Genomic DNA, 22865 nt, shown 5'->3' on the forward strand with positions numbered 1-22865 from the left:
AAAGTTCTACAGAGGTGCATAATCACTTTTAAAATCATTGTTCATAGAGGTTTTCACATTTGCTATAAAAAATCACTTTCACATCTACTATATGCATTTACAATTATAAATTTTGTATTCGCTGTCCATATAAAGAAAAATGATCAAAAAGATCATTTCACTAATCATTACTAAGTAGTTGAATATATGCCAAGTAACCTTTCATAAGGTCGCCTTATCTAGAGTAAATGTTAGCCCAAAAATACCATGTCACGCTACTGTAAAAACTGATCTTTATCATACCAAAGATATCAGCCCAAAATACAAAAAGACTTTCACCAACCTTGAGAACAAGGGAGGACAACTAATGCTAACATGTTGTCATTGATTCTGGAGGAAACTAGACCAAAAATTTGATATAGTACTAAGCTGGAACAAATGGTACTTCATTACCAGACCTATAGCAATGTTGCAACAAGAACATCACCATCACCATCAGAAATCTTGGATGTAGATGTTGAATGAGATATAAAACCTGATCCTGAAGCCTTGTGAAAAATATCTGATGGATCAAAGCGATGTAGATCCAAAAATATCAAAATAGGCCAGACTAAAAGAGAGTACTAGAGCTTGTAAAAACTATGCCGCAATATGTCAGACTCATGTTAATAGATCACCAAAATATCAATGACAATATTCTAACACACACCCTCCACAATAGAGGGTTTTTGGAGGTGAGACCTCTTGAAAAAATTTCATTAGCCATTATTGCTATTTTTTCAATTCATTGTTTATATCCACTATATTATAATATTTCTTACAAGATTTTTATATCAAATGTTCCTATAGAAAAATGTCTTCATCATCACTCTATATGTTTTCATTATTCATGCTCCTACCAATAGGAAATCAATTGTTGAGTTTGAACTTATAAGGAGATGAACTTGGAATTCCATTGGGTAGCTAAAGAGAAGCATGTTACCCAAAATGATCCTATATTTCATTTGTTTTCATTTTTTCATAATCTACATTGCCAGCCTTTAAATAGATTGACTATTAAAAGCATATTTGAACTGTGGAAAGATGCAATTAATCATTGATAGATTCACCTTTATTAGTATACAATATTGATAATACTAATATAATTAATTAAAATTTCCCATAAGAAAGGTTTTTTTATATGTTTAACTTACATACTTAAAGATATTTCATTGAATAGTTCAATTATTTAGATTTACTATTTATAACTCTACAACTTTATACATGTAATTATATTGCATAAGCAAGTGTAAAAAACAATACCTTTTGTTTCTTTATATTTGGTCTCATGAGTTTTTGTATTAGAATGCTACCGAAGTTTCTTAATTAATCTGAAATATTTGTATAAGGTTTATTTCATTGTGATGTTTTTTAATATATTTAATCATTAGATGAGAACATATGTTGTATCTATTTACTCGCAGTCTTCTCATTTGTATATTATCCATTTATCACATATGTCTAGCCATGGTTTGGAAATACTGCAGCTTATATTGGTAATTGATATTTTTAATTAGCAAGACCAATATTCTAATAGTCTAATTGGAGGAATTCAAAAGTTTAAGAGATATTATGCTTCAAGTGTAATTAGCATTGAAATTATTTTTAAAAAAATAGAGAAATCACGTTTCAAACACTTTCACACAATTTTTGAGGAGAAATTTATCCTTTCACCTATTATAAACTGTGTAATATTTCCATGTTAAGAAAGAAAAGTGCAACATAAATTGAATCTAGCCAATTGTAATTTCAAAGAGAAATATAGTTTTGTTTGGTTATGCGTCATAGGCTTATACACACTGTCTAATTTTTGCGTCTGCACACATTGTAGTTTTTGTGCGTGTTGTGTTTGAAGGATGTGAAACAAAATTGATTTTAATATTAGGGAAAATAACTATGAGAAGTGATTTTATTTCTTGAACTAGAAATAAAAAATTGTGAACTCATTTTTATGGTATGTGATTTAAAGATCTCAATTGGTAGTAATATAAAGTTGTACCTTGTCAACTAATGTTTAGCTTGTATATTGCATGCATGTGTCTATTTAAATCCCATAAGATTTAAATTGACACCCATTTAACCATTTGTTATACAAAATCATTCACTCTATAATGGTTATATGAGAATCATCTCTCTTAAATAGTTTAATTTGTTGGACTTTATGTATTCCTTTTAGTATTTTATTCATTGTAAACTATAATCTCTCATCAGTGGTCTGACATGATCAAGGTCACTAAGAAACTACAATATACCAATTAAATATTATAACATTTATGTGAAAAACAAAAACAAAAAAAATCTTCATAGCTTCTTTGATTGACATTCCATAGAATATGTCCCGCTAGGAATTCTTAGTGGACAATCTCTTGGTCCCCACATATAAGATCCCTTCATCCAAGGTCATATGTACTATTGGTCTTGATTCGTTTTGGTATGGTGATATATTCTCTTACCTCTGTGATAACACTCTTCCACCCAACCTTTCTAACAGTCAACATCATACTTTCATTTAACAGACCTCCTGATATGTCATCATTGTCGAAACCCTTTTTCGTAGGGGTCTCAATTGTAGTCATCACAAATGTCTAGAATGTGAAGAAATTTAAACTGCATTGCAAGAAGTTCATGAAGGTATATGTGGGGATCACTCTAGTTGTACAAGCTTAGCCAAGAAACTAATGGGGACTTGTAAAAAGTTAAGAATTGATAGGAATTAAGGGTTCTCACCCCAAAGAACAAACTTCTCTTTTTGACATGATGAAGAGACAGAGGAGAAATGACTTTTCCTCCATCCATGAACAAATGTGCAAGGGATGTAATAATCAAAATTCCCACTAGGAGATGAATAGAGAGGAGGCCTCCCACATGGAGGAGACTCATCAACCTTCAAAAACTAATTAATAGAGTATCCAATGCATTCATAGCAAGATGTGTCCCAAAAATGCATGGGAAGATTAAAAAGTCACAACCACACTAGATGCACATTAAGTGGTTTGGTAAGGGGGAGAAAGGTAGTAGTCCAAGTCTTAAGAGAGATAATTCTCTCTCCAACCCAAAAACTACCCCAAGATCAAATTATTATCCTTTAAATGAGTAAACTAAGCAATAAAGAAACATTTACCATAAGAGAAAAGTTTAATCTTACTAACACTGAAGGACCATCAAGAACCTACAACCTAGTGGAGAAGGTATGATAAAGAAGATTAGAGACTAGAATCAATAGATGAAAGCCGTATGAAGGTAAAAATATTCATTTACCACCACATCCTTTCAATAAACCACCATAGGGGGTGGCTATTACAAGGGAGTGGACAAGAAAATCTACGAGGATATAAAGTAGTAGATGCAACAACTACGGAAAATTTGTGAGTTAATTTATCAATATTTGAAGGCAAAAATGGTCCTTCATTCCCCACACTAGAGGAGACAGTGCCACCATTACTGGACACCAGAGGCGGGCTGACCTAAACAAGAATATAGAAGAGGTCAATCCTAGGGAAAGAGATGAAGGAGGCCCCAAGTTGAACACAACAAAAGAACCTTGTTGTTGAGAAGAATCTGAGAAATAACCATTTTGGAATAGTTAAAAGTGTAGATCTAATACTCTAAGGACATGGCAGAGGCCTCTGAGTCCTCCTCTAACCCACAACCTACAACAATAAGGGTACCAAGACCTAGATAGGCCCCAACCCCCATCTCCAAGATAAAAGTAGAAACTACAAGCACACACAAGGAAGGGTGGAAGATCATGTGGGTCTGTAGGAATGAGCAAAAAATTTTTTTTTTTCTTTACTAAACATACCAGATTCTACTTTGGCTTTTTGTATGGATCAGAAAAAATTTAGATTTTATTTGTAAATACTAAACCAAAATAGATATCTATTAGTAACAAATATCTATTTCATAATGTCATTGTTGTGATGTCATGTTTTGAAGAATAAATATCCTCCTGAAATGGATATCCATTTTGTTTAGGATAAAAACCATACATTAGTAAAATGGGCATAACTTTTGTGTTTCTTTTGAAACTTTTGATTTTTATAGGTGTTGGAAAGGTGATTTAGAGACTTGTAAAATGAACAAGGTAATTTTATTAGATTGTACACAAAACATTAATTATAATCATTAAAGTTAATCCTTCATTTAAAAAATTTTAAATACTCAGAAATTTTGCCTACAAAGTGCTTTTCTTTCATTTTTTTTTCCAAAAAGAATCAAAATATTTTAAAAGTAGCAAATAATGAAATATTTAGATTTGACGTGTTACACTAATGAGATTGTTTTTTTTCATAAATCATAATTGAAGGTTGTCTTGTTGTCTTTGATCCTATGCACACGAAATTCCAAGTTGTCCTAGGAGAAAATCTCTCTCTATACCAAGCTCTCCCCTCTCTCTATTTACTCAGCTATATCTCGCTCTCTCCTCCTCCCCTTTTATCTCCCTTTCAATCCATCTCTCTCAATAAGTTCCCTTACTATAATTCTATCCATATTTCTCATATCTCTCTTCCTTCTCTACCTATGACACTCCTTTATTATCCCATATAGATCTTTCCAATGTTATATCTATCTCTAGATATATCTTCCTCTTTCTATCCCTATCTCTCCCTCTCCTACTCTATCCCTATCACTCTCTATTTCTATATCTCTCTACTAATATTACCTCTTTTTATTTATCTCTCTCTCTCTACCCCACTCAATCCCACTCTCTTTATGATCTCAACTCTCAGTCTCAAAATAATTGAGGTTAAGGTTGTAGTTGAATGATTATAGTTGACTATGCAAGGCACGTTACCAGTGACAAGGTGTTAGTAGTATGGATATGCGAATTTCACCATTGATCAAACATAGTTCTTTCATTCATCTTAGAAATAACTTGAAATTAAATTGAGAACTAGAGACCATGCAAATTATTGAATTAACGTATAGAATTCACCATATCTTCAATGAAGTTTGTATGTCTTTTGCAACAATGTCTTGGCAACAATCTTTGCCTTCTCCTAATCTACTCTAATTGCTACTTGCTACACTATTCTCCAGTCTTGAACTACTGACTATTATCACTATTGACTATTAACCCTTCAAATGAAGAAGTGGAGCCTTTTATAGTGCTCTCATTACATTTCAGTGGCTCAGATCGAATTGAGATCAATTACCAAGATTACAAGATAGAAACTATATTGCAGAGCATTTAATGCTTGATCAATGATACAATTACATTTGATTGGACACATGTGACGATCACTCTAGTTGTACAACCACTCCGATCGAACTTTAAGCCGCTACACTTGGCGGTGAAATTCGCTGTCAAAATTCGAATTACCTTCACCAATGCACAAAGATCGTCACTACTGCAGTCAACACAATCGTCCTCTACCAAAGAGATGAATTTGCTGTTAAAAACAAGATCTCTGTCTCTTACTGACCGAATCAGCAGATGGAGTATAATCACCTTCGTAAGGATTTGTTTGCTGCCAAAACAACGATCCTTGATATCGCTGAAACTTGGAGACAAGTTTGAATCGATACACAGTCTTTCAAATCGCTATCTCAGACATAATTGAATTAGTGAAAAAAGTGAACTTGCTGCACACTGGAGATCAATTGGAGACGTGATTTCGCTGCGTTCAAAATGGGATCGTGGTTTGTCTGTTGATTGCAGAATGTAATAAGATCGCCTAGTAATCGTTGTCTCGGTGATGACCATGTAATCGTTGTGCCTTGTGAATTCGATGCCTTCACTGAATTCGATGTATGCCTGAGACAAAATCGTTGAGTGCTATGAAATCGCCTAGCCTCCAAGGTGAAGTCGTTGGTGTTGAAATTACAATCACCTCCTTAAGAAGATCAAAACTCAAATCGCTGTTTGCTGGGGTGAATGCATTATGGCAAGTTCGATGTTCAATCTCGCTGATCAGAATCCGAAATCACTGTGATAGGCACTGTATATAAACATTTCCAAAATCGTAAGAGAATAGATACTAAGATTGTAGACTTTCTTAGTCTCTTAAAATCGAAAGTGATAAAACAAAATCGTTGCCAATCATCACAAGGTCACTGTCAATGAAATAATGAGTTGCCTTGACGATTGCTTTAACTAGATCGCCTTTAGCAAATAATCTGCCAATGTCCAGTAATCAGCGAATGTCATGTCAGAAGGTTGAATCGGCTTTCTGAAGGCAATAACGATTTTGAAATCGATCAAATGTAATGATTGATTTCTATTTTATATACATTAAAAATCCCTTCATCATTAATCGCTGGCCATTTTTAGTTCCTGCCATAGCATGGAACTATAGCAGAGGGTTCAAAATTAAACAGTGATTAAATTGATCTTTCACAGCGAATCACAACATAATATTATTTCAAAATATTTTCTCTTTTGCAATGTTTATTAAAAAAACTGATCGACATTTAACTAAAATTAATTTTGGCAGGCTTCGATTGTCATGGCATGCACGGCTATCAATTCAACAGACTGCATGAGTTCTGAAGACGAGACTGATTTGTTTCATTCTCGTTGGATTGGGATTCGACGATAGCAGATTGTCAGAGAGAAACCACCGTTTTTCATATGAGAGAACGCACCAATATTGAGGAGTCTGAGCGTGAGCAGAGGTTTGTTTGGTGTTGCAGATTGTCAGCTCCTCTCCAGCATTACGAGGCAACAAAAAATTAATCTGCATGGAATACAGGCTACAGATACAGGTGGTAAGTTTTTTGGACAATAGGGTGTTATGTGCATTGTATGTAGTTGTTCATGAAAACGTATCACGGCAACTACGCCCGTTAGCACAGTAATCATATATCATTCCTTGTAGAACCAGGTAGGAATCCTTTATTATCGGCATCATCTTCCTGTGTATGCTGTGTAGTAGAAGGAGATAGGTCTTCTTTATTGTCGATCATATATTCACCAAGCAACTCCAGGATATGAATTCTGATCTTGTATATCCGGCTGCCAGCTTCCCGCCTTACCTTATAAGGAGATAAGTTCTCTACTGCAGACTCACAGCGCCTTACATAGCTTTCAACATTTCGTTCAACAAAGGGTTGTGGTTGTCCCTCTTAATAATATGGTCTAAATTCTCCCCGATTCGTTCCGGTCCTTGATTTCTTCCGTTACCTTTTTTATTTCCTCCATCGTCAAAAGTGCGGACGACATCTACATGGAAACGACCATCTCTTACCAACATACAGGAAAGGCCATGAGGTAGATCTTCTACGACAAATCTGTCGATGACTTATATGCCGTAGTTTTACTGTAAGCTCTCCATGCGATTGCTTTTATGATTCTCTACCAACGACGCGACGCCTAGTTGCTTCAACTGCTCATTAAGTTTGTGAGCGACTTCTGACTTGAAAATTTCTGAGATAGTAAAATTTTGTCTGCGGTTAGAAAGTACAAAATGTCGAGGACCGAAGGAGATCGCTTTAGTATGGTAGAATACTAAAGCGATCTTCTTCTGAAGGACTGTGAGTGCCCTCCTAAACTGTCTGTGACCTCAATTGTCCATTGCTCCCAAACGCTTATATTCTTCATTTCTTCCATATATCGTGTCCGGCCTTTCTCTTATGCCTACCTTGGGCGACTGGGATTCTCCATAAAGCTTTGGAAAGTGGTGCAAAGTTTGAACTTCTAAGGTGCAGATTCACTTAGGAGATGTGGGAGTCTTTGTAAGGAAATTGCATTGATCGAGTTGTGACATCATTTCTCATGTAAAACACAATATTTTGACGGGATATTTTGAGTTTTTTCTTTGGGCTGGTATAGGGACACATGGCAGCACAAGTCATGCAGTCATCAGATGGAAAATATGGACAGTGGAAATGTCAAAACAGTTCGTGTGCATTGTTAATGCTTCCACTTTTTACTTCACGGCTACCTGGCAGCTGAAGCTGAAACATCTAGCAAAAATCCTCCATCCTTTATGCTTAGATGGACACCCTTAAGATAGTGCAACTTGAACGACATAAAATCCACCTTGCAAAATCAAATCTGCCCTTTCAAAATGTTTGGAAGGCCATTTTATTTCAGCCACCGTAGCCTCTTAGCTGTGCATTGTTTTCCTGCAAACGATGAATTGAAACAGTATATTTCAATGTAAAGCATGATTTAATTTTTATGTAGGTTAGTTGTGGATCACAAATCATTCTCTGAAAATGAATACCTAAAAAAGTATAGCAAGTGCAAATTAATAATAGTAAATAAAGGGCAGCTTAAGATATCCAAGTTTAGAACACCTAAATTACATAGTTGGTATTGACTTACTGAATGTATAAGGTGTGTTGCAATTTGTAGGTCTGATATCCAAGCACACAAGATACCAATTACAGATCATTTTTAACAAAAACACCCTATCAATTTTGGCAGGAACTACGCTACATTGCAACTCTTGTCATTTAATGTTTTAGTTGAGATAAACACTTCGAACGCCTTCATTCAATATTTGGTCGATATGAATTGCGAATTTTAAATGACCACCTTTATAAAATGCTTCATTTTCAAGTCATGGCATTTGAATATAATCGACCAATGATTTAATATCCTTGTTTGACCACATCGAACCGTCCCCTTGAATGCACAACTCGTCACAAATGACATTAAATGATTGCTTTATTTTTTATAATCACCACCTTGACTAAATAATTCATCACAGGTTCATGGCTTTTACATAACTGATTAATACTTGATTGCTTCAATCATTTAATGCTTTACTCATTGTGCAATTGAATATTGAAACAGTTTTAAGTGACTTGCATCGCTAAAAAGCAGTGATGAACAATGAATGAAGCATGCAATGCTTTCAAAAAGAAGTGCTTAAAAAATATTAATGAGCACTGCTTAAAAATAGTAGTGGCATGAGGTGGCACTACTTAAAAGAAGCAGTGCTACACTTTTATTGAAAGGCACTGCTTAAAAGGAGAAATGCTACTGAAAGGCACTGCTTAAAAGGAGAAATGCTACTGAAAGGCACTGCTTATTTTCTATGCCTTACCAAAATTTTATGATTTTCAACTTTTGGTTTTTTCGAAATTTTTGAATTTTTTGAATTTTTGGGTATTTTAAAATTTTTTTAAAAAATTTAATTTTTTTGAATTTTTCAATTCTTTTTTCTTTTTATTTTATTTTAAATTTTTGGGGGATTTTTGAATTTTAAGAGACACACATTTTAAACTACACTAATCTATGACAACTAAGCTTATAAAGAGGGGACACTATTTGTGCAGGGGCGATGTGTGTAAATGTCACAACATGCACCAACACAAATTACTGGAATCATCAGCATCATCATATCGAACCTTAGGAACACTAACTGTAATGACTGTCATCCTTGAAAAATCACTTGTGAACCTCCAAACCACGAACCACTTGAATTGAGGATACACACCAACATCCCAAACATACCTCCAAATCCACAAAACAAGATATAACAATGCAAAGCAATGTAGATCAAAATATTGAACACTGTCATCACCAAACAACTGAAAAATTAGCCACAACACAGATACCCATAACTCAATCAAATCTTCATGTGGACCTTTGAAAATCGAATTGAATCAACTATTGACAACTATCCACAAACCCTTTAATCCACAAACTATGATCTTCAACATAATGAACAAACTAACTCCGTAAACTTCACTGCATCACTGTCACATATAGAGAAATATGTTGACATCAATGACAACACATCTCTCAAATATCTCTTCAGAACATACTTGTAGCATTCTTGCAACAATCTAAGCCTCTCATAACCAAGAAGATCAAACCAATACCATTCCCAATTGTAGTGAATAAGCCCAATAAACCATATCTTAAAGTAATTCATCAATGAATAACATTCTAACAACTACTCAAATGCACAAGGACATAACCAATATCAAACATCTCTCAAAATGAATCCTTCAAAACTAACCATCTATCCATAGCTTAAGATCCATATCTATGAAAGGTAAGCATAAACACAATGCACTTAAAAGGAAAAATGGGCAATACCTCTCAAGTACTAAATTACCGAGTAGAAAAAGAATAGGGAATGAGAATGCTCATAAAGTTATCCAATTCATCATGACACACACAAAGAACAATCTCCTCTCCAATTCATGTACTATGTGTATACTACTCACTCTTTTTTCTAAAACCATCAACCGTCTCAATACATGTCTCTAATTACGAGACAATGCTATCATTTCTTAACTCTCCATGTATCCATGAGTACCTGTAACCAGTGAATCCATTCCAAAATCTAAATCCAAAATAGCACCATAATGAAGTGATCAATTAAATGATCATATACCCAATACCAAGAGAACCAATCAAGATTAATGTCAAAACTCCAACCACAAAATCAAGAACATAAACATGACAATGTGATCGAACCATACCCTCCTATGAGATAACATGCTCCTTATGAAGCTATCAAATAACCATATCATGTCATAACTAATCTAGAATGAAGAGTGTGTCATTTCATAATAACAACCATCCTACTAAACAAGGATAACAAGTCAAAGGAATGTATAAACCACACATTTGGAGCAAAGGACTCCATGAATCCTCAAAGATGTCCACATTCTCAAATATCATTAATATCACCACATCTTACCAGTGTACCTACAAATGTGAAAGACCCTTATAAAATAATAAGCTCTAAGATATCCTTTAATATTTGTACATGAAGAATATCATCCACTACCTAATGTTGAAAACACATCAATGCCACAAGCTCCCACTGAACAATGATACTAAGCTCTTCATAGAATCAAAATAACCATCTCCTAAATAAATATCGTCTAGTTCTACACACATACAATTAAAATGTCTAAGCATTAAGTAAACCAATATCTCTAATAAAAAAAGTTAAAAAACTATCAAACAAACCATGCAGAACCAATCTTATACTACCACATAATCACTATCAAAATCTCCCACTGAAAGTATAACCAAACTATCCATTACATCATGATAAAAGTATCCTCTACTTGACAATCAATCAAAGTGATCACATAATCAAAAAACTCAATAATGCATAGCATGAGTTGTCAAAACCCAAAATAACCTTGATCCTCAAACAAGAAAATATATCACCATTACCAATTAGGAATCAAATCAAATCATCACCAATCAAAGCACTTAAAACTCAAATCATTTCATGTCAATAATCCCTACAGGTACCAAAAAATTGTTTGATGCAACATACAACTTTTCAATCAGCAATTTTGACTTATCTACCTTTAGAGCGATGCTCTTTTAAGATCCACTCCACTACTAAGCTTATGTCGGTGCTCAAATTTTGAGAATATAAAATTAATTGAAAGGATGGACTTAAAGAGACCATGATAGTTTTGATCTTGCCCCAAGAAGAGGTGTTAGAATTGTGAAGAATAGGGAGAAAATTGGGTTGTGTATAGCTATTGGATCTATAGATATTTATCTTGCCCTTCCTCCTATAGTTTACTTATATTTTTTAAACAACTTGAATTTTATTCACATACTTGCACCAACTCATGGTTTTTCATCTACAAAGTAGGCACTGTAGTTTGTTTGGCCTAGTTTTTTTTATCTATCAAAGCCTAAGCCTCCTTAAGATCCTTTTTAAATTGGGCCTCTCTATACTGCAACTTCTACTCTTTTGGGACTTGCATACCTTTGGCATCTAAGAGCTCCTATTAGAGTTTGTTGATTTCTTGTATTCTGGCATCCAATTGGGCTTTAGTGAGCTCTAGGGCCACCCTTTTAGTGCTTGTTTGGGTCTACATATTCTAGTTATTTCATTAACGAGTCTACCTTACCCCATTTTTCAATTATGTTGGAGATTTTGTTTTGCATTATAAGCACTTGAGAGGATTTTTGGGCTTGCACCAATTCTTTCTCATTGGCCAATAGCTTCATGCCTAGGTCTTTTTTTTTTTCTTTTTTCAGCATCTATCTTTGTCAAAGCATCATTTAACTTAGATTGGAACCTAATTTTCTCAATTTTCTCTAGTTGTAGGGCTAAAGAAGTATTTTCCTCAAGGTCCATTATGAGGTGCACTATATTTGCATATTTTTCTTTACCTTGTGTTGCATGGAAAATTGCAATTATTTTTCTTTACCTTGTGTTGCATGGCATATTGCAATTATTTTTCTTTCTTCTCTACCTTTTGACACAACTTCAAGAAATTAATAGTATAACTTTAATTGAGTCTTAACCCTAATTAAGTTATAATCTTAATGGAACCCTAACTATAATACTAATTGAATGTTATCATAATAATCCCTAACCTAAATTGAACACTAATCTTAGCCCTTACCCTAACCCTATTTTAACTCTAATAAAAGTTGTGTCTATAATTCCAATTATACTCTAATCATAATTGAATTGTATTCCTAACCTCTTTCAATCCTAAGCATAATTTAACCCTAATCTTAGATCAAAATTTTTGCATATACTCCTAATTCATCCTTAAACCTAACTCCAATTTAACTTTATAGCTAACCCTTACCCTAATTTAATCCTTATCATAACCATGTTTGAACTGTAACCATAATTTAACCCTAACTCAAAAATTATTTTATCTTCAATTAAACACTAATTGAATCAATACTCCTAACTTACTCCTAATTAAACTCTAACACTAAGCTAATTGAACATAAATCTAACTCTAATTGAACTATAATCCTAACCCTAACTATAATTATAATTGAGCTATAACTATAATGAATGTATTTTATAATCTTTGGATTTTTTAAGTTAGTCATTCAATCTTAACAATAACATCTATAAATATGTGTAATCCTAATTGAATTTTAGATTAATGCATTTTTTATTATTCAATAATGGAATATCAATAATGCTAGAGAATATATTTTTTATTATTCAATTAATATTAGCCCTTCACTCACTTGTCATGATAGTTACCTTGTAGCATATATCAAATTAAAAAAAAGTTCAGATTTATAGGACCAAAATTTTCATTATTCATCCAAGTAATCATAATAAAAAACATCTCCATAATATTATTACTAGATTGTTAATTTATTCTAATTATAGTATAATATTATTGTATAAATTTTTAATATATAATATGTACTATATTATTTTACTATCCAATTTTTAAATTATTATATTTCATGAGGATAACTAAAATTGTGACAATTTTCCAAGATCTAGAGGAAATGGAAAGCACAAATATGAGAGACAAAATAGATGATAGGAATAAACTGTATTCTATCAAGATGCAAAATATGATCAACTGGATCATTACAAGATGTTCAATGATTTCCCGTACAAATAATGTAGATGAGTCTGCTTATATAGGCAAGGCTTATGGATATGTGAGCACACAAACATGACAAGTGGCTCAATAAGAAACAAGGGTAGGTAGGAAATAAGTGTGGGTAGGTAGGAGAAACAATATAATATTCTACATGAGGTGGAATGTAACAACAAGATCACACCATAAAAGGTGGAAATTCTCCTACACACACTATCCCAATGTGGCACAAACACCCAAGTTTTTCATACCCAAACTACTATTAAATTCATGTACCTAAGTAAACTTAAGTAAAGTGTAATAATATCCATGATGAATATTTATTACACTAGCACCCCCCCTTAAGTTCAACTTAGGGGGATCCACAAAAGTATAAAATGCAACTAAGCAATGCAAGATGGGTCTCAGCTACGAGGCCATGTTAGGTTCCCATGTACAAATGCAAATGCAATCTCCCACAAATGGAGAAAGAGAGAAAAACCCAATGGGAAAAAACTCCCCCCCGAAAGAGAGATGAAGAAAGAACACAATGCTCTCAATGATGAATGAGAAGAACAAAATTTGTCCCCCCCATAAGAGAGAAGAAGAGACCATGAAGCCCCCCCTCAATGTTGAGTCTCTTGCAAATATGGTCCAATGATGATGACCAAAATAACTCCCCATAAGGAAGAAAGAGATTCAATGCTGCACTTAAAATGTCAAAGTGTGACAAAACCAGGTGCCAAGTCAATGATGATGAATCACTCGCTGCAACAAAAAGAAGATCAAGCATGGAGACAGCCTGCTTTGAGCATCATCTGGATACTCATAAATGACATATATACTAGTACAATCGAAGTCTCACGGGAGCCATTCACAAATGTGTACAACCTAAGTCTCAACTGGAGCCATGCACTAAGTCTCACAAGATATTCCTAATCTACATGTACAAGAGGATTACATCAAATAGTCAACAATGACAAGATACAAAGAGGTGTGGCACTTTATGGTAGTGCAAGTACAACATTGCTCAAGAAAGAGAATACATCATGATAAAATATTCAAATGTGGGAACATGAAAATGATGCCACCAGCAAAGAAGGCCTGTAGAATACTACAGATGAAGATGCCTTCGAATGGAATTTCACCAAGAGATATAAATAAACAACTGACCCCCCATAAAAAGATCATATTGGCACTTCCAAATAATGGCAAAGTGGACTTCTTATTTCAACTTTACAACTTCTCAAAATGAGATATAAGAGACTTCAACAAATACTGGTAGTGATCTAAACTGAGATCCAAGAAAAATGCAAGTACCAGATAGGCTAAAATAACCAAACAATGAAAGTAAAATATCCACTTAAAATCACTACAAACTAAGGGAAGATTAAGAAAGTAGACCAAAAATTATGCACTTTAAGAAAAAAACGGCACCTGAAAAGGAGTCCATATGAGCCCAAATGAAGCCTCTGAAATTGTAAAAATTGAGATTTCACGATTTCAAAAAAACCTGTATCCGAAAATTAGAAAACTCCTACACCACTATACAGATTACAAAATTATAACCCAAAACAAAAAAAAATTGCTCCAAAAAAGGAGTCCAGATGAGTGAGTTATCACTATTTGAAAATTGTCTACAAAATTATAATTTTTGAAAAATTTCTCATAGCTTCAAACTTCAAATGCCTCTAGATTTGGCCTCTAAAGTCCAATTTGGATGAAACAAAAGCCAAAAATGACTTTCTTGGACCCCCTCAATCCAATAGTGACCTCAGATTTGACCTATCAATCTTTAATAATAACCTGCAATAGAAAGATCCAAAATATACAACCCCAAATAGAATAAAATTTCTCTCAATTAACAAACCAATGACACTATAATGGCTCTGATACCATGTGAGAATTTCCAAGATCTAGAGGAAATGGAAAACACAAATAAGAGAGACAAAATAGATGATAGGAATAAACTGTATTCTATCAAGATGCAAAATATGATCAATTGGATCATTACAAGATGTTCAATTATTGTCCGTACAAATAATGTAGATGAGCCTTCTTATATGGGCAATGTTGATGGATATGTGAGAACACAAACATGACATGTGGCTCAATAAGAAACAACGGTAGGTAGTAAATAGGTGTGTGTAGGTAGGAGAAACAATATAATATTCCACATGAGGTGGAATGTAACAACAAGATCACACCATAAAAGGTGGAAATTCTCCTACAGACACTATCTCGATGTGGTACAAACACCCAAGTATCTCATACCCAAACTACTATTAAATGCATGTACCTAAGTAAACTTAAGTAAAGTGTAATAATATCCATGATGAATATTTATTTACACCAACAAAAATAATATTATTAATTCACATTTTTAATATTATATATATATATATATATATATATATATATATATATATATATATATAGATATATATATAAAGCTTTAAAACATACAGATTCTAAATAATTTGAAAAGTAAATTTAAACAATCTAAATATTATTTTAATGTGCCTAAAAAATTCATTTATTGAATTGTATTCATAGCCTCTTTGAATCCTAGCCATAATTTAACCCTAACCCTAAATCAAAAGTTTTGCATAGAAGTTTAATTGATCCTTAACCCTAACTCCAATTTAACTTTATACCAAACCCTTACCCTAACTATGTTTAAACTATAATCAAAATTTAACCCTAACTCAAAAATTTCTTTTATATCTTTAATTAAACACTAATTGAATTATATCCCTAACCCTAATTGAACGCTACTCCTAATTAAACTATAATATTAAGGTAATTGAACATAAACATAACCCTAATTGAACTATAATTATAACCCTAACTATAACTAAACCTAACTATAATTATAATTTATCTATAATTATAATGAATGTATTTGGTAATCTTTATATTTTTTAAGTTAGTTAATTCAATAATAAGAATAATCTATGTAAATATGTGTAATCTTAGTTGAATATTATAGAATACATTTTTGTTATTCAATAAAGGAATATCAATAATGCTAGAGATTAATTTCAACTAAGATTGATGACATCAAAGCTTTTGACAAGACCCTGAACAAAATGAACCAAGAAATCAGGCGGAACAAGAACACCAAAAAGGAGGTGCTTGCCATGCTGATCCAGGAAAACAAGAAAGTTGTTTGGATGGAGGGGGATAAGGGATGGACAACCTGGGTTGATGCCATTGATGGCATCCTGCCTTAGTCTGTCTCCTTTTGATGCTGCTTTTGTAGTAAACATGTCTATACTGTATACTCTCTTTTGATCTCCTCGATGTGAGGCCCTGCCTCGTCCCCTTTTTTTGCTGCCTCTATGAGGCCTGGACTTGATTACGTCTAACTGTATATTTTGAAATCCTTATTATTAATACAAAAAAAATAATAAGAATAATCTCTGTAAATATGTGTAATCTTAGTTGAATATTATAGAATACATTTTTGTTATTCAATAAAGGAATATCAATAATGATAGAGAATAATTTTTATTATTCAATAATGGAATATCAATAATGCTAGAGAATATATTTTTTATTATTCAATTAATATTACTTCTTCACTCACTTGTCATGGTAGTTACCTTGTAATGGTAACTAACAATATTTTCACAATTAATTAAAATAAAAATATTTTCACTAGTTTCAATAATGAAGAGAAAATTTATTTGTCATTGTAATTACTTGTATCATATATCAAAAAAAAAAAAAAATTCAATTTATTGGGCCAAAATTTTCATTACTCATCCACGCAATTATAATCAAAACATCTCCATGATATTATTAGTGTATTTTAATTATTATATTATTAATTTAATATAATTATAGTATAATATTATTATATAAATTTTTATATATAATATACTATATTTTTGATAATATTATTTTATTATCTAGTTTTTATATTATTAAACTATATTGAGTTAACTAAAATAATATTATTATTTCATATTTTTAAATAATATATCTATTTATTTATTTATTTAAAGATTTGAAAGATATGGATTCTAAATAATTTGAAACGAAAATGTAAATATTATTTTAATGTACCTAAAAATTTGCCTAAAAACATTTATTTACATAGTGGATCTATGAAATCCCATAATAAGGATAATAAGAGTCAATTAGATTGGAGGAAACATAATTTCTACAATTTAGAAAGTTAAAAATCATGCATCTTAACTTCTATTTAAAAATTGATATATATATATATATATGCAACGGATTGCAATAGTACTAGTCTAATGGATTGCAAGAGTCAATTAGATTGGAGGAAAAATAATTTCTACAATTTAGAAAGTTAAAAATAATGCATCTTAACTTCTATTTAAATATATATATATATATATATATGCAATGGATTGCAATAGTACTAGCCTAATGGAAAGTAATAATAACATAAACCATTTCCCACCATATTCACCAATGGATTCACCTCTAGATTTTCATTTATTTAAAAAAAAATATTTCTAAATTTTTGTCTTTTTCTTCACATTATAATATAAATTCATAGAATTTCACTTATCTTTGATCACTATTACCACACATTGATTATACTTCACTAATACCTAGATTTGTTATAGATTTTGATTTACCATTATCTCAGCTTCTACACATGTATTCTTTAATTAAATTTGAAGCTCTAACAAAAAAAGTGTCACTTCAAATATTATAACTTCTATAAACATGTCCACTTTCCATATATATCAACTTTTATACTTAATATGAGGTTTTATTATTATACTTGATCTTCAAGAAAGAAAAATTATCTTCATGTTTCACAATTTTGAATTTTTTTTTCAATACAAGCATAATTTTTTCTCCTCATTTGAATGCTTTTTTTCCTTTATGATCTTTATTTTTTATACCTTTTATGTTGTGCTTATTTCTTTCTATATTCATCTCACCATTCTCTCTTTCGAATTTTGTACATTACCATTATTTTGTCTTTTCTAATTGATTTATTTAATCATTTCACATTTATATCAAACTTGTATTATTTTAATAGTTAAAATTGGAATATTGTGAAATAACAAATTCAAATTTATATACACTTATGTACATAATATTTTATTTATCTAATCTAATTTAAGAAAATTTAACTTTTATTTGTTGTAATATGGTCATAGATACATTTGAAAGATTGACAAGTTAATTTTTACATAACAAATATGAAGGTGTCATGTTAAGAGAGAAAATTTTAGTTAATCAATACTCGAATTTTCTAATCGAATTTATTTCTACAATTTAGGTAAGTCACTTTCTCAAGATTATAATTAAAAAGTATTTTCTAAAGTAAATGACTATTGATTTTAGATTAGTATATAGTACATCATCAATACCACACACAAAATTAAAATTTAAAATCTGTATTGAAAATCTTCTTTGTAAGGTTATCATGGTCATGATAATATTTAGCTTCAAATAAGTTTTTACATAAGATGTTATGAATTTATGAAGAATAATTGATTAAAATCAAAAGTATGAATAAAAATTTATAGGTATTAATTATGAATGTCATTCAGTTTTATTATTTGAAATACCTCTAGTCCAATATTAGTTGTAAAAATAAAAAAGAATTTAAATTTATGATATAAAAATATATAAAAATTTAAAATAAATAAATAAAATAAAACAAATTTATATTCTATGAAAGAAAATTAATAGTGAAATTAACTAACTTATCTTCATAACTCCATAAAAGTAATTGTGGGCTTTACTTATCTATTCTTATTTCTATTTAACTTTTATTTACCATAATATGTTCATTTGTAAGATCAGTAAGATAAATTTTGCATAACAAATATGAAGATACCAAATTAAAATTAGAGAAAACAATATAAACCACTAATATTTTGAAATACAAATAAAATTCTAGATAATTTTACATTAAGAACCTCTTTGAAAGATTGCTAATATCATGATTTTACTTAGATTCAAAAGTCAAGTTAAAATATTAGATTATATGAATTTGTGAAGAATAATTAATTAAAAGTAAGAATATTAATAATAATTTATAGTCTTTCAACTGTATTCTTTCAAACAACCCATTTATCTTTATCAAAACCTGTATTATTTCAAATATCTTTAATAAAATATGAATTGTCAATATAAAAAAGTAGAATTACAATTTATATTAAGAAAATATATATAAAAATATAAAAACTTAAAGAAACCTAATTTTATTTTATTCTCATTTATTTTTCCATATTACAATATAGATTCATAAGATTTCACTAATCTTTGATCATTATTACCATCTATTAATATGTTCACTTTCTATTTTTGTCAACTTTTCTACTCAATATGGGGTTTTATTATTATACTTCATCTTCAAGAAAGAAAATTTATCTACATATTTAATAATTTTGTAGTGTTTTTTTTTTAATTTTGTAATGCTAGCTACAAGCATAATTTTTTCCCCTCATTCGAATGATTTTTTTCTTTATAATGTTTATTCTTTTTACATTTTATTTTGTGCTTCTTTCTTTCTATATTCATTTCACTATTCTCTCTTGGGGCTTTTGTACATTACCACAATTATTTTGTCTTTGCTAATTAATGTTCATATTTATTTAATCATTTCACATTTATATCAAACTTGTATTATTTTAATAAAATCCATGAAATCTAATAATAAGATGCACAATATTTGAGCTAAGTAGATTGGAGAAAAGTAATTTCTATAATTTAGAAAGTGAAAAATCATGCATCTTAACTATTTAAAAAATTAAAAAAATATATCAAAATAAAAAATTCATTAATATAATTAATGAAAAAATAATTGAAAAACAACGAGTTAAAAAAATGGAATGTTAGTATGAATAACATAAACCATTTTCCACCATACTTACCTTTAGATTCACCTTTAGATTTTCATTTTCATTATTTTCTTTTGTTTTTCGATTTTTTTTTTCTTTCTCCATATTAGAATATGGAGTCATAGAATTTCGCTTATATTTGATCACTATTACCACACATTTATTATGCTTCCCTAATACCTAGATTTGTTATAGATTTTAATTTACCATTATGCCAGCTTCTACACATGTACTCTTTATTAAATTTCAAGCTCTCACAAAACTTGTTACTTCAAATATCATAACATCTATACACATGTTCCCTTTCCATATTTGTCAACTTTCCTACTTTATATGGGATTTTATTATTATACTTAATTTTCAAGAAATTAAATATATGTTCATGTTTCATAATTTTGGAATTTTTTTTAATTTTGTAATGCTAGCTACAAGCATAATTTTTGTCCTAATTCTAATGATTTATTTCTTTATGATCTTTATTCTTTATACCTTTTTATTTTGTGCTTATTTCTTTTTATATTCATCTCATCATTCTCTCTTTGGTCTTTTGTACATTACCACAATTATTTTGTCTTTGCTAATTAATGTTCATATTTATTTAATCATTTCACATCTATATCAAACTCGTATTATTTTAATAGTTACCATTGGAATATTGTGAATTAGAAAATTCAAATTTATATCCACTTATGTACATAATATTTTATTTATCTAATCTAATTTAAGAAGATTCAACTTTTATTTGGTGTAGTATGGTCATAGATACATTTGAAAGATTAACTTGAAATTTTAGCTAATTAATATTCCTTTATGGGGTTGAATTTTATAATAGATTTTATTTCTAAAATTTACCTAAATCACTTCCTCAAGGTTATAATTGAAAACTATTTCCTAAAATAAATGACTATTGATTTTAGATTACTATATAGTATAACATCAATACCACATAAAATGAAATTTTAAAATCTTTATTGAAAATCTTGTTTGCAAAGTTGTCATTGTCATGATAATATTTATTTTCAAATAAGTTCTTAATTAAGATATTATGAATTTATGAATAATAATTGATTAAAAACAAAAGTATGAATACAAATTTATAAGTATTAATTATGAATGTCATTCAATTTTATTATTTGAAATACCTCATCCAATATTAGTCGTAAAAATAAAAGAGTATCAAAATTTATGATATAAAAATATATAAAGCTTTAAAATAAATAAATAAAATAAAAGAAACTTATATTCTATGAAAGAAAATTAATAGTGAAAAAAATCAATTTATCTTCATAACTCCATAAATGTAATTGTTGGCTTTACTTATCTATTCTTATTTCCATTTAACATTTATTTACCATAATATGTCGATTTGTAAGATCAATAAGCTAAATTTTGCATAACAAATATGAAGATGCCAAACTGAAATTAGAGAAAACAATATATACCACTAATGTTTTGAAATATAAATAAAATTCTATATATTTTACATTAAGAACTCTCTTCGAAAGATTGCCAAGATCATGATTTTACTTGAATTCAATAGTCAAGTTAAAATATTAGATTATATGAATTTATGAAGAATAATTAATTAAAAGCAAGAATATAATAATAATTTATAGTCTTTCAACTATATTTTTTCAAATATTTTTAATAAAATATGAATTGTGAATATAAAAAAGTAAAATTACAATTTATATTAAGAAAATATATATAAAAATATAAAAACTTAAACAAACCTAAAAGAAAACTAATGATTGAAAAAAATAGACTCCTCTTTATAACAACTCCATAAATATAATTGGAGGCTTTATTTATCTGTACTTATTTCCATTTTACTATGAGAACAGATTTTCTACTTATTTAGGCTTTCTCTTTTAAGCCGATTTTTCATCCGGTGAGAAGTGCTCCACTGATTTTTCATCTGGTGAGAAGTGCTCCACTGAGTGCTCCTCCATGAGTGGTGACAAATTAGGATGATGTGGTAAATGGCAGCAAGTAGGATCAGAAGTATATCTTCTGCAGTCAGTACAACTAGGTAACATTCAACGGTCTCCAATCAGAATGGTACGCTTAGCGGAGGAGACATGGAAATTAAATAAACTGAGCGACACAACAAGTATAAAAAGCGTTATAACCATTGATTTCCCCATACTCACTGCTGAGATGACGATAAAGGATGATGGAAAAATACCAAATAACTCAGCAGATGAAGATGAAGATGAAGACACAGACGGAGAAGGGGAACCCAGCTATATTTATAGAAACCACATCATGAATAGTTCAAATTATGGTTAAATTTTGAGTGAGAGACGTTCGAACTGATAGTGCGTGTTAAACAGTCCGTATAGGACGTAAGTTATTTTTTAAATATTCGTTGACTAGGTTTCCTTGTTCGGTTAAATTTTGAGTGAGAAACGTTCAAACTGATAGTGCGTTGTGCTCAGCAATTGATCCACCTGTTAAAAACGCTGAGTAGAGTGTAACATGTATCAAAGTAATAATTTATAAATGATATCGTATGTGACATTATTCGTTACGGCACTTCATCATGCAGGAAACCTTACCATCTGTTCCGGCATATAAGAGAGTGGGATTCAGCTGGCCAAGATCACAAAGAGAGTGGGATTCAGACATCCGCCAGTCTGGCTAGAGAGGTGTTATTTTGGGACTGTGAGCTGAGATCATAAAGAGAATGGGATTGAGTGTGCACAACGGAAAAGGTCAAATGCATTCCTCTAAATTTATTGCTTAGAAAACACATTTTCT

Source organism: Cryptomeria japonica, chromosome 11 (assembly GCF_030272615.1).
Source record: "Cryptomeria japonica chromosome 11, Sugi_1.0, whole genome shotgun sequence".
Classification (NCBI taxonomy): Eukaryota; Viridiplantae; Streptophyta; class Pinopsida; order Cupressales; family Cupressaceae; genus Cryptomeria; species Cryptomeria japonica.